The sequence below is a fragment of the Botryllus schlosseri genome, chromosome 13 (genome assembly GCF_051294905.1).
Source record: "Botryllus schlosseri isolate E-star chromosome 13, Bs_hap1, whole genome shotgun sequence".
Taxonomy (NCBI): Eukaryota; Metazoa; Chordata; class Ascidiacea; order Stolidobranchia; family Styelidae; genus Botryllus; species Botryllus schlosseri.
Window position 1 is genome coordinate 24,342,975 of NC_137248.1, and position 14,985 is coordinate 24,357,959.

Below are 14,985 nucleotides of genomic sequence, written 5' to 3' on the forward strand. Positions count from 1 at the left end.
AGAAATAAATGACGAATGGAGAAAAAGAGTAGATCATCAGCTCGTCTTCACTCTGGAAAGTTTTAAGAAAACCCAAATGCAGAACACTAGACCCCATACCTTACAGCCCAGGGTTGTAATGACTCGAGTCAGACTCGAGTCACGATTTTTTTGTGACTCGACTTGACTCGAGTCATTTTCTTGAAATGGGAAAATGACTCGACTCGAGTCAATATTTGGATTGACTCGACATGTACTCGAGTCATTACGCATGACTCGACTCAAGTCATTGACTCGGCTTATTTTATATGACTTGAAGATGAAGAAATTTGCGTATCCTAATGGTTAGATCAACGCATCTGACGAATCCTGCCTACATCGCTATCTGTCACCACTGCTTTCGTTGCACTCGTCTAATATCAGCTATGGCCGCCGGAAAAACAACAGACAATAGTACATAGTAGCAATGCATTGCACAAAATCATCCAGTGATAAAGAGGTAATAGATCCTACGCAATCAAAGTACTCAAGACTTTTCAATTATACAAGCAAACAATCGAAGCAAAGTTCAATTACAGCCAACGAAATGACTCGTATGGTCAAGTAGGCCTACTTGGAAGAGATTGATGAGTTCATGTGTAGATTTGAAGGCGATGATTCTTTGCATTTTTTGGCGACTAGAAAGAATGAGTATCCAGTGCTCTTCAGTGTGGTTCAAAAATGCTTGTCAATTCCTGCATCTATAGTGCACCATGCCATGCCGCTTTAACATATCCGAGGATCTCATTTCCACTTTAGTATTTTTGAAGTCTTCATTGATTTGATCTGCTGTCTGTGAAAACATACAATACCCTCCGTCCATTTGACGGTTTGTTAGGTATGTGCGTTGTGCACGTGAGTAATAATGAATGGCTAATGTTGTGTGATGTTTTTACAATAGAGCTGTTCAAAAATAACTTCTTTTTTATTCTACTAGGTGGCAACCAGATAAAATTGGTGTGTAGCATAAAGAGAACACTGAATCTGGCTTAATTTTAAAAAGTAGAATCAATGATATGAGAGGAGAAAATTTTGGATTTGAAAATAAATGGAGTATTTTCAGTGAGAAATTCTTTCATATAATATAATTACATACTAGTGGTAAGCCGACTATTTTTTCATATCCAAAATATTCCACTCTTATACCTTCGCTTCGTCTAGTACAGGGGTTCTCAACCTGGGGGGCCCGGGAGGCTCTCAGGGGGGGCGCGAGAAATTGACGAAGTCAGTATAGGGGGGGCGCGAGAAATTGACAAAGTCAGTATAAATTCTACGTGTCTAAACATGTGTTTCACATCCATTGTGAGAAGACGATTAATGAAGATGAAATTTATTCCATATTCAAGAAAGCTTGCAAAACACAAACTCTAGCAACCGCGCTCAATGGAGTATAGTCTGATTTCAACTTCATTTGAGCAAATTTTTGAAATTCTTTGGAGATATAGAGAGCAATTCCCACGTGTAAGTCATTTATTGCTTCATAGCTTTGACAGTAGCCTAAAGCTTGTCGCGCCGGGCAGCTCTTGTTAGTAGCTTGCGAACTGCACTGCCTAAGACAGACTTGGATGCAACATAGGTTGCCCGGTTTCGCCCTCAATTAGGCTATAAATCAACACAATTTAATTAATTTCCAAAACTGATCAAATTTAGCTTGGCAGGACAGAACGAAGCCTTGCTCTCTGTACTCACTACCAGCATCAGGATTAGTCTCATGGTGACCTACCTGGAAATTAATTAGTGGATGTCTTGTTTGAAAATAACAAAAAAAACATTGAACATGATGCTGGTAGTAAGTACAAGCAACAAAAAACATTGAACAAGGTGGGAGAAATTTGTCAGCAATGTAATAAAAGACTCAACAACTGGAATGCAGATTCAAAATTGGCGTAAGATATACCTTATGTATACTATTAGATCAGGGATGGGCAGCCTGCGGCCGTAGAAGGGAATTTGAGCGGCCGTCGACGCCTAATTCAATTAGTATGTGTTGGCGGCCGTAGACATGCAAATTGCAATTACGAATTCACTCCCGCATTTTCGAGAGATTTTAATTAATCTCGAAATTTCCTTCACCCTCCGCGCAATTCAACAAGACTTCATTTTTCGATTTTAATGCAACAGCGCCCTTCTTAATCTGAGCCGGAATGGGAATTGGCAAGAAATAACAATTCGTTCGCGGCCCTGAAAAATTTTCGCGCACCGCGCGACAATATGCACTTCCCGGCAACTATTCATAAAATGGCCACTCGCGATTTCGGTGCGTACAATAGGCCATTGTGAAAAGTAGAATAGCCCGGAGTTCACCGGGAATGAATATGGACAGTTTACCATAGGAATTTTGCGTCCAGATCGTTCATTGCGGCTATGCCCTGGAATGCGGCCTTACGCTACATAAGCAATCGAAATGCGGCCGTGATTATCAAAAACGTTGCCCACCTCTGTATTAGATGATGTGCTTATTGACATGATGATAAATGCAAGGGGGGTCAGGGGGGCGCGATTTTTTTGACCATCTCCAAGGGGGGCGCGTGTCAAAAAAGGTTGGGAACCACTGGTCTAGTAGGAATTGAGCCAAATTTGCTACGAATCGTATTTTTACACAATGTAACAATATCATGGGGTAGCTGGTAAAATTCGAAAGTCTCTATTTGTAATTAATCCAAAATATTTTCTCATAGCATTGCTTTCCACTAGTTGGAATCGAGCCAAATTTAAGTTCTTTTAGGCAATCTAGCAATTTCCAGAAGTAGCCTCCTTATTTTTGGTAAATGTAGGGCAAATTCGACTAAGATGCAGTAAATCAGCACTGAAGTAACGCTCCGGCGGCTATTTCGCGAGCTAAGCAAGAAAGTTGACCATTTTTTAGTCAACCACCTGATCATGTGAAAGAATAACTGTACCTCTACATAAACATGCATCTGTTGATACTCCATCAGCTGGTATCTAAACGGGAATTCGTTGGTTCTCCATCAGATAGTATGTAAACGTGAATTCGTTGGTTCTCTATAAGCTATTTGTGAGCTGTCGTCGATGTGCTCGTAATAAAAACTGAATGCCTGTATTTGTGATGTATCAGACTGACAAGACAGATATTTGATTTAAAGTTCTAAGAATAGCAAAGTTATTATATTGGCGGCCTGTCACGTCTCTCTGTAGCATAGGTAAATGAGGCCAGGAACAGTCGGCTATCTGCCTTTAGCCTATATACATATGCCAAGACTCTGATAGAGACAAAATATGCATGTTTGGCAAGCAATGAATTCGATATCAACCAAGCATGATTGAAAACATAAGTTGAACATGACTTCAATACTGTGACTTGGACTCGGACTCGAGTCATAACACTATGACTAGGACTTGACCCTTTAAACGGTGACTTGGACTCGGACTCGACTCGGTGCTGAATGGAAAGTGACTCGACTTGACTGGAGTCAAAACCGCAAAAGTAAGATTGACTCGTGACTCGGAACCATGTGACTTCGTTACAACCCTGTTACAGCCATTGCCCCACTGGGACCAAATCAAAAATACAATGAAAGAATTAGGAATCACAACAGGGGACCAAGAGAGAAAGAAAAAAAGGATGTATACCAAAATACGATGGAGAGACAACTCAAACGCGAGATCTTGGAAATGAAAGGATACAATTGGGAAAATATACAGCATAGAACTCTGACACAAAACCAAAGGAAAATAAACTGGGAGGTGGCACATGAACTTTTACCAACCAATGAAAGGCTTGAAGCCAGGTTAGCCGTAAGGACAAGAGATTGTGAGATATGCCGAACAAGAATAGAGACGCACAAACACCTTTTTATTGATTGCGACTCTACCAGCCAAGTACTGAAAATAATTAAAGAAACTTGGGAAAGTACGACGGGCAAAAAAATCCAAGCATCCAATGTCCAAACAATCCTTCAGATGAACTTCGGAACAAACCTGAAATATGACGAACAGGCGGGCCTCGGGAAAATTACTTCGATATATAGAGAAGCGGTACGGGCAGGTAGAAGCCATAGAAAGCACTGAAGAAGGCAAGTAGATGAGATCTGGATCACAAAATCCATACAGATAAGACTGAACAGAAGAATTAAAAAAGAAGATGAGGACAAAATTGTTGAAATACTGGACAATATCCAAAAGAATATCGAGACAACGATAAAAAAACGGGTGGTAATGAAAAGAGCCGGGAAACCATAAGATGCGTAACCTTACTCGCACCTGCTTACCCATCATGGACTAAGTAAGGCCGTGTAAGGACGCACAAAAAACTTCAAATACACAGACCTTTTCAAGCAAGTTGATGATGTGTCTCGGATAAGTGAGGACGAGCGCTTCTGGCTATTATCAAGGCCTTGGCTGTTATGAATATAGCAGCAAGTGTTCGCAAGGCTAACGTATTTTGTTGTCGCCAGGATCGTGATCAACCTATTCGGTCGTTTGCTGCTCAGGTCCACAGAATAGCTCGCACCTGCACATTTGCTATGAAGTGCACTCGACAAGACTGTGATCAGATAGTCGACTATTCTGGTGACATTGTCAAACATGTTGTGATATGGGGCATAGCAGATGAAGATACTCGGTGAGATATCCTCAGTTTACCTGACCGGATGAAAGAACTCTGCCAGTGACTATTAAAGTGATTGAAACCAAAAAGATGGCGTCTCGTGCTATCTCTGTTAGTAGCCAGAGTTTCGGATCACTCGAAAACACCTGAACTATCGCGTCAAATATGTCAAAAGCCCAAGATGCACCGCAATCGGCCAATCTTGATGTCATGATACCATGCCGTTCTTCTGGCAATAAATACTTCAGCATTGTGGCATTATGTGGCCCGAGGCTAGGCATCGTGTATGCTGTACAATGTACAATAATATAGGCTATCACTTCACAGAAATGTATTGTTGGAATTAGCAATACGACGTCACGACGTTCACGTTCGCGTTCACACAGAACCTTTCAAAAATGTTCGGGTTCACACGAATCTGAGACTTTCAGAGGTTCACACCATCCCTAATATACACTTCTATGCTCTATATAGGTAATTTTAGGATTGATAAACACGGTGGCGAATGCAATTATAATAAAATGAACTGTAAATACGTAAAATACCTACAGGGTAAGAAAGAAAACAGTGTATTTCGCCTATTTTCACCCCAGCGTAGGGGGTGAATCAGGTAAACGGCGCTTTCAGGTATCGAATTACGTTTTGGAAATGAGTCAGACACACAAATTCTGATGCAGATACATTATTTCATGTGGGGGTGTAGTGGATTCTGTTTTCGTGTAGCACCCCAACAGATGCAAAAAACACATTATAATAGTTGCCTGCTATGCAAAGGTGTATTAGTCACTGGCGTAGCCAGCGAGGGGCGAAAGGGGCGATCACCCCCCCCCCCCCCCCAAATTTTTGGAAATTTTTTCGTAAAATCAATAAATATGACATTATTTTAGGGCAGATGAATGCAACCTAAAAAAATTCTTCGCGCTTCGCGCGATTTAGTGTCCATGATCATAAACTGTCTTGATTTTATGATCGGTGTCCCGAAAAAAATCTTCTGCAAATACCCACAATTGATTTTAGCTGCATTCTTAGTTATGAGAATACAACAGTACCAGTAGATAGACGAGAGTAACTCAAGGTCGTTGGGTTGATTGAGTGTAGGGTTGTCAGTTCAGTATGGGGATTGGGGACTGTTAGCTCCGACAATTCCCGTTACGGGACACACGAAGACATATAAAGTAGGTTACATGCGACTCCGCAAAGTGCGCTCCCAAAATGATTGACGGCCATAAAACCGACGCATGTATTCGATATAGATTTTTGGGTACTTAAATGGCTGGCGCCTAATGATCCTGTCCCTGCAATCAGACTTCTCCGACATGAATGCGACTGGCACAGGAAAATATCGCCATCTCCCTTTAAAAAGTGCTAATTTGAAATCGCACGAGTCTGATCAAAAGAGTTTTTTTTTTAAATTTAGTCTGGTATATATATCAGCAATTCCAATCTCTAAACTAGCATCAATCTTTACTAGAGGTCACTAAATAACCGTGCTTCAACGAAGTAATTATTTGGAATGGAATCCACTTGCTCATATACACGCACCAATGTTATTAATCAAATACTTTCATTTATTCAAAAACATGTACGCTCCGCGCGACTAGGTAAGAAATGCACACTGCTTCTCAACTGGAAGCTTCCATAGCGTATGTGTGTGCGTGCGTCTAAGAAGCATCTGAATAAAGGGTAGTGATGAAATTGCCCATGGCAGGATGTACGGTTCTGCGAGGTGTTCCTACGGGAGAGCTTCCCTGAACTCATAAAAATCCCTCCCCCCCCTTCGCAAAAAAATGTAATTCTGGCTACGACCTTGTGTGTGAGCGATCTCTTGAGATGTGACAGCTTTCTCCGCAAGTCATGAAGTAACAGCAATAAATTACAACTGTCCCGTCCAGCGTCCACCCTATACAATCTCTAAATCAGTGCATGGTTATCAACCTTTTTGTCGTCGCGGACCCTCTTTGCACCTTCACGTACCCCGGCGGACCTCCAGTTCTTATTTCAAATTTGCCTCTATTATCATGCAACCTTCATCTGCCTTGTGCAATTATTATCTGTAGGCTAGTGATAAACAACAGCGAAATGACCTTTCTTGAAAATAACATCGACGTTTTATTATTTTAAAGCGAATTCTGTAGCTGCATTTCTTGAAATACAGGGCTATGTTTTGAAAATCCACGTCGTCGATTTGATATGAACGAGTGCCGAGAATCCATTTCCACAGAGATAGGTGGTGGCGAATGTAATAATAACTCGTAACGCGTCCGACGACACATTTGGCTATGATGGCAACACACATGGATCAATATATCCTCCAGCCTATATTAGTCATTTCTATCTAGCAGCTATCGTGAAGTTATTCTGGAATAGCGGTCGGTATATTTCTCTGCATACAATTATTTCCAAAACCCCAGTAAAACATCCCTAAACAGCAATGTGTTCGTATAAGTAGGCTATTGGCAATTAAAATGACTTTGCACGGTGGAATATTTCATCTCAGACGGCCATTCTCTGTTTATGTGAGTCCTGAACTTTCATCAGTTATGAAGCGAAAGTGCTTCATCATCTCTCTAATTTAAAACAAACCAAAAATAGATTATCATTATTAGGTTATCAACCATTTTGCAAATTTGGAGTTTCGTGGATCCCTTGAAAAGGCTTTGCGGACCACCGGTTGAGAACCACTGCTCTAAATAGTCTTGCCGTGTGTTATGAACATAGTACATAGTTCAAGTGTACTAGCCCTGAATGTTCGATGACACCACTTCTATCAGCTTTGCCGGTAAATCTGATAATGAAAACGTATTTGCAATATGCAAGTAAGAATATAATGAACAATTTTCATTCTTTAACCAAAAAATTTTCGCGCTTCGCGCGAAAGTGTTGACGTCATAGTTTTCTACAATCACACATCGCTTTATATGAGCGGAATATATGCATAAAGATCGCCTCAGATGTTGTGTTAGTCATCCAATAAGGGCCCAAGACCATCGTTTTAGGCCATTTTTCTTTATCTTAAGGTGGGAGGGGCTCATTTACGTCATCGAATTTTTCGCCCCCCCCCAAATATTTTTTCTGGCTACGCCCTTGGTATTAGTATTGAATAAACTGCTATTTATGCTGGACTATTAGCCGTAATCTCGATGCTAGTAAAATTGTATGGTCATTAGCTCGTCACATAAAAATATCATTTGACGGCTATATCACAAGTACAGGTAGAAGTAATGTAGTCAATTAGAGCCTTGCACAGGGCCGCATTCCACCCGTACTTTGCTACATTGACTTTATTTTAAATGTGGATTACGCATGTCAGGTACGTAGGCAGCTAAATCGTGGCAAATTAATGCGAAGCACAGGCTTCAAAGTAAGCCTATTTCCTGTTTCCCCCTATTTCCTGTACATTTAGATAGCTTATGGTTTTAGTTCACACAACAACAATAGAAAGTATGTTTTATGTTTTGAATTCCCAAAAACCTTTCGCGGGCCGCACAAAATAACTCGTCGGGACACATTTGGGGCGCATTTGGCCCGCGGGCCGCACTTTGCCCAGGTCTGGTTTAGTGGTATAATCCACAGCTGCAACAGCAATTGATTGTGGGTTCGAGTCCGACCGAGGTCGACTCCAGAATTCCTACCTAAGTGTTGGAGGTTTATCTGAGCTCCTCCTCCTCCAAGCCACTTCATCTGCATAAGCGGTGACTTACAAAAGCCTAGAAGTGTACCGTGCTACAAGTCGGCGGTTACCAAATCAAAAATAAGAAATATCGGCCTAGTGTAAATGACCATTGTAGTCGACAAACACCATGATTACCACATTCAACATAAGGGTTGAGTAGATCGTAAATGCCGATAAAGCAAGTCTTCTCGCCTCGACGAACTTAGGCGTAAGCGCCACTCTCGCTCGATGCGCACACACGTATATAATAACATACAGTCACTAAAATGTGACGTAATGAGTAAGTATCGGGGAATATCGTCAAACTGGGGTCGCGGGCCACATTATCATGGAAGACGGAAACTGGTCGCGGGCCGGACAATATCCCGTCGCGGTCCGGATCCGGCCCGTATGTTGCCCTCCCCTGGTATAGAACACAAAGCGGCTCTTACCTTTTTATCCCACACTCGTACTGTGTGTACTTCCGCCCGCGTACCACCCCTGATATACGAGTGTGAATATACATTATACATATAGGCCGTACAACATACATTCATGGTACACGAAACCTGAACCTACCTCAGACTTATACCGCGGTATAAATCGTGTGCAACAATTTAATGCAAATTATGCACGCACGTAGGAAGGTAGGAAGGTGTGCGCGTATGTACGTAGGATTTATGACCGCGATATAATTCTGAGCTTGGTTATGTTTTCCTGTACCACCCTTTTCGGCCCTTTGGGTGTCAATAGTGTATACACACTATAGTAATAGTACAGTGCTCCCTATAGGGGGAAACATCAAGGGGGCCTTCTTCATATCATGAGGCCGGTAAAGACAACGAGCGATACGGATAAGATTTATCGGATCCAGCATTACCGCCTTTCGCTAGTAAGTCAATTACCTAAAGCAGTGGTTCTAAACCTTTTGGACCTTGCGCCACCCTTTGAAAATGAATAATAGTTCGCGAGACACTTTAACAGCGGTTCTCAACTTTTCTGGCTTACCCACGGCATCTGCAAACAACCAGGATACTTGGCAGCACCCATAGTCATATAGAGGTGGTACCTAACAAAGTACTTCTACCTTTTCGAAGTACTCAAATAGGATTTACTCTGCTTCAAAGAAAAAATTTAAGATATTTATTATATCTGCGGACATGTCACAAATACGTCTACGAATGGTATCATTTGACATGGGAATCGTTTTCAATTCTTCCGCAGCTTTTATCCCAAACATTTCTTTACAATTCTATTGCAGGCAAGAAGAAGAACTTTCTCCGCTTCTGTATGAAGTTTTGAATTGTCAGATATTACCTCTGGTACCACATAACTGGCCTGCTGCGATCTCGTTTAAACTTCGGACTGCACTTAATTTCGTAAGATTTGCTTGACAATAAAGTCTGATCACTACCGCATTGTCGTTAACTGTCGCATCGAAGAGGCCAATCACGATCGCCACTAACAAATACAGAGGCGCAGAGACGTATACATGATACCAAATGCATGTCCACTCAGATCGTATAATAGCCAGAGGTGGTCAAAGTAGTCAAGAGAGCTACTCAAGTAGAAGTAGAAGTAGCGACGACAAAAATCTACTCAAGTACGAGTAGAAGTACGTTTTCCATAAGCAACCTAAAACTACTTGAAGTAGAACTAGAATTGACTGACTTCAAATCTGCTGAAGTAAGTAGGGGAGATGTGGTACCGATGGATCAAAATTTGCAAAATGATCTCTGGTCCTCAAATCTTCTGCCGAGAATAGCAGATCTTTTGCTGTCTCAACACTTCGATACAAGCTCTACCTATCGCGGACATTTACATGAATATCCGCCTTTTCAAAAAAATATTTAGAAACGTTTAAAGTTTGTTGCTCGAACGTGTCATCGGTCCTCACCCGGTGGGTCCAAAGGCACACGACCATGGGACCTATGAGACATACGCTCAAAAACTCAAATTTGTTAGCTTATAGTACACAACAAAACAAGGTAAGCTGCAGCAAGCCAATGAAGAATGTTTCGTCGTGACCTTCAAGAATGAAATAGATTATATCAACTCAAATGTTGGCATAAAGTCATGTTTTGATTTACGCCTATACTTACAAAATTAATGCCACATACATATTATCCGCAAATCGATATTTTGACTTTCAAATACCTCGTAATAGCGATAAAACACCACAGGTAACTATGATTTACAGCCTATATATATATGTAGACGAGTTTCTGTTGTTAAGTTATTAGTTGGTCTATCTATTTTGCTTGATTTGGCTATGTTACCAAAGGTCCCCCACCCCTTAAATATTGTAATTGACTTGAAAATAGTCCACTCGAGGATGGTATTGATTTAGAAAATATGCGCCATTATATACCCTGATACAAGCCTTACACCTGACATCAAAAATTTTGGCGGGTTTGCCACTCTGAAAGGTGATATGGAAAAATGCAAATGTCGATCCAAATTTACTTTACACCCCCTAAAACGTAAATCATTCGTCACAGACCCCATAACTCACGCAGGTCGAATTTTTTTGCATGTGAGGGAAGATTCTGTCAGCATGTAATTGTAGACAAATTCACGGAGCCTAATCATGGAATTATCATGGAGATTTTTTCAAGTATTTTCGGTCCCAGTGATCCATCGGTACCACATCTCCCCTAAGTAAATGTGAAAACGATCGTAATTCCTTCGCATGGATTGCCAAAAGGTGCAAATTGAGATATGCGAAAGGTGCCTAAGTTGATTCATATTGATGCATACGAGGAGGTATCCAATTTTCGGCAGCATAAGCATTCGTACGCATCATGGGATGAAAATTATAGCATTAATATGGAAATGCTGTACTAAATCCACTGTTTGCTCGAACAGCACGTTTCAGAAAATATCATGGTATGACGCACCCCCTATATTATAAGGCCCGTAGTTTAGTCGAAGAGCAATACGGAGAAGTTGTGTAGGATACGGGGTAAACACTTGGCGTGATTAGTAAACGTTAATAAGAAAATGGTTTATCATCAAAACACCATATTGTGTAGCTTTATGTCCGGAAATTAAAGTCATTATTACACTTACTTTTATACTTCAACACGTATGCTATCCATGCAGACAAAAGAACTGATATGAATTAGAACTCAAAGTAGGCTTTTCGAAGTACAGAACTTCAATATTCCAGCAAACAATACGTTCATATTCTACACGCTGGGAATCTTCCATGAGTGTTGTTTTGTCATTCGACTGCATCCGTGCACTGTTTACTGCCGTTCGCGACTATGTGTACTTGTCAGCATTACGTCACAACGACAATATTCTTTCTATATTTCGAACTTGGTTAACCTCATTTACTGGCGTTCACTGCTGAAGAGAGTCAGTCGAAAAGCTTCCAGTGGAATAAATATGACAATATGAAAGTATTGTTTGCTCAAATATAGAACTCAAAGTATATGATGATGGGAATTGAAAGTACTACTTCTAAAAGCGGAAAATGTATTTCATGTAGGCTATTCAGTCCAGAAAGTTTTGAAGGTGGTAAGATAAAACAGCTCTAAAACTAAAAAAAGTCAGAGTCCACTTTCCAGATTAAGACACGCGGTAGACTGCTAGATTGCGGTATGATAAGAAAATGCTAAATTGCGAAACATCAGTTTCAAACATTATGACGAGCCATATATACTGTGATGAAATATTTCATATTGGCGAAGGGTCACAATGCGGTGTGAACCACATCAACCCGCTATACCTAAGTTGTATTCACCTATACTTTCGTGAAATCATACTGGTTACTCCCTATCCACTGAGCGCGAAGCAGGACGAAAATTCTGGGCTTTATTCAATTTTTATGAAAATTAAATGTTGATACTCGGTGTAAACAGCTCCGAAATTCCTCAGCCTACCTTCCTGATTGGAGGATTTAACTACTTTTACTTGAAAAACTGGAAATAGCGAAAAGTAAGTAGATCACAAAATATTACGAAGTAAAAGTAGCAAAAATCAGATCTACTTGATTAAGTACCAGAAGTAGAGGGAAACTACTTGAGTACTTCAAAAAAGTAGAAGTACTTCGTTACTGACCACCTCTGGTAATAGCACGTGTGAGGATAGCAATACCTCAATAGTGCTAGTGGCCTAGCTACTCGCAGTTCCATTATAGTTCCGACAAACCGGGATAATAACCTCAGCGGCGGGAAAATTTGTTCACTGATCTAATTTCATCAACGTTACTTTACTTCTCAATTCTCAAATTCGTCGCTTGTAACATAACGTTACTCCCCGAGCCTACATTTTAACGGCAGTGCTGCAGACACCAGTGTTGGGATGACTCGAGTCATGACTTGACTCGAGTCAGACTCGAGTCACCTTTTTCCAATGACTTGACTTGACTCGAGTCACTTTACTAAAATGACCTGACTTGACTTGACTCGGCGTATCAGAAATGTGGATTGACTCGTGACTCGGAGCAAAATTCACGAGTCAATTTCAAGTCATCAAGTAATCGGTGTGGAAAAAAATCACTGTATCTTGCATATATTCGGATTGTTCGCGAAACGCTGGTGTAATCCGTGAGAGCGGATAATCATTCAAGTACTGTGCGTTTTCTCTATGTCTCGATTGTTCGCTCACAAATAAATTGGCCGCAAACGAAGTGATCGAAGCGTACAGTAGGGCTCTTCAAAAATGACCTTTTTTCTCAAATCGTACTGGCTACTTGATAAAATTGTTAGGTTACCTAATTTAAGCCTACACACAAAATTTGGTTCAAGTCCAGCCAGTAACCGCTTTGCTACAGGAGAAGAAAGTTTCTATTTATTATATAGAAATAAATGATAAAAAATTTGAAAATTTTCTGTTCACCCCATGAAAGTGTTAGGCTGTCTATAGAAACAATGCTCACCAAATTTGGTTCAATTCCAACCAGGGGAAGCGGAGTTATTGCCGTCGAAAAATTTGGATTTGAATAAAATAGTATTTACGGTGACTGATTCTTTGTTTATTTATTATAGTTGTGCTCACCGTAAATACTATTTTATTCAAATCCAAATTTTTCGACGGCAATAACTCCGCTTCCACTGGTTGGAATTGAACCAAATTTGGCGAGCATCGTTTCTATAGACAGCCTAACACTTTCATCGGTTGAACAGAAAATTTTCAAATTTGTTATTATTTATTTTTATATAATAAATAAAAACTTTCTTCTCCTGTAGCAAAGCGGTTACTGGCTGGAATTGAACCAGATTTTGTGTGCAGGCTTAAATTCGGTAACCTAACAATTTTATCAAGTAGCCAGTACGATTTGAGAATAAAAGTCATTTTTGAAGAGCCCTAGCGTACAGCTTACGTTGTCGTAACTTGAGTACTAAAGTAATAAAGTAGCGAAATGTCTATTTCTGTTCTCTGTTCTTACCTTAACCAAACCTCTTGTCTTATTGAAATATAATATAGTTTATATAGTTCTCAACCATTGGCGCAGGCTCGAATTGAATCATCAATTTGTAATTGGGTAATGTGTTGTATCTTATCAATTCGCTTGTCTATTCTCTATTTTGGCTGGTAACAATAAACTGAGGCTATGCAAATACGTAGTTTATAACAGTTCTACGTATATGTGAGCGGTACAGCGTCTTCTTGCGAGTATATTTAACTCTGTATTCGTTCATCGATTCGGAATTAATGACCACTCAATCTGTATTTCAGACAGCCAGCAAATTGCAATGACGTAATAATGCCTCATACTTCGAAAAGGCAACTTGACTTGAAATGTGACTTGACTCGTGACTTGACTTGACTTGACTCGACTTGACTCGAGTCACCTCCAAAAATCGAATGACTTGACTTGACTCGAGTCACCTTTGAAAATCGATTGACTTGACTTGACTCGAGTCAAAATGTGCAATGACTCGAAATGACTCGTGACTCGAAGGTAGTGACTTGATCCCAACACTGGCAGACACGCTACCTAACAATCGCAATGTGGATGGCTATGTTTGTAATTCGAATTTGTAAAACGTGAACATGAACAGCACTTCCACAGAAGTTCGTTTCTCGCTGGTGATTAGGAATACGAGGATTTGAAAGCTACATTGTCACAAAGGCATCTCCATCTCTGCTCTTCTCTGCGATCAATCCACGTATTGTGCAAAACTGAATTCAGCCTCCAAAGCGCGCGATAGGTCGGGTAGAGTGAATTCGAGGAGGATATTTATTGCGGGCATGAAAGCAATTTTGATTTGTCAAGTGTACAAACTTCACATCAAGCCCGGTTTCTATTATTGATCGTCTGCTATAGATTAAAACTATTTTTCAAAATTTCGCGGCACACCGGTTGAAAACCAGTGAACTAAAGCCATACGTCCGGAATTGCACTGTTTAAATTGCGTCCGGGAGGAACAGCTCAAATATGCCTAAACGTCCGGAATTTTGAAGGCTCGAAGAAAGCTCAAATTTTTTCGTAAATCAACATAAACAATACCATATTTTGAGGAATATTTATGCAACTTGATATTTTTCTTCGCACTGCACACCATTTAGTGTCACATACATTGATTTTGATATGGGTACTTCTGTCCCTGCAAAGACTACAATAAAAATGAATTAAAATAACCATCATTTACTTTAATAAGATTAATTGTAATCGCAATTGTATGAGAAATGTATATTCCTAGTGTCGGTATAAGGCCGTTTGAATGCTTTAGTCAAAGATATTGGTTCTCAAGCTGGGGGTCGTTTGCTCTTTCCTGGGGATCGCGAAGATATT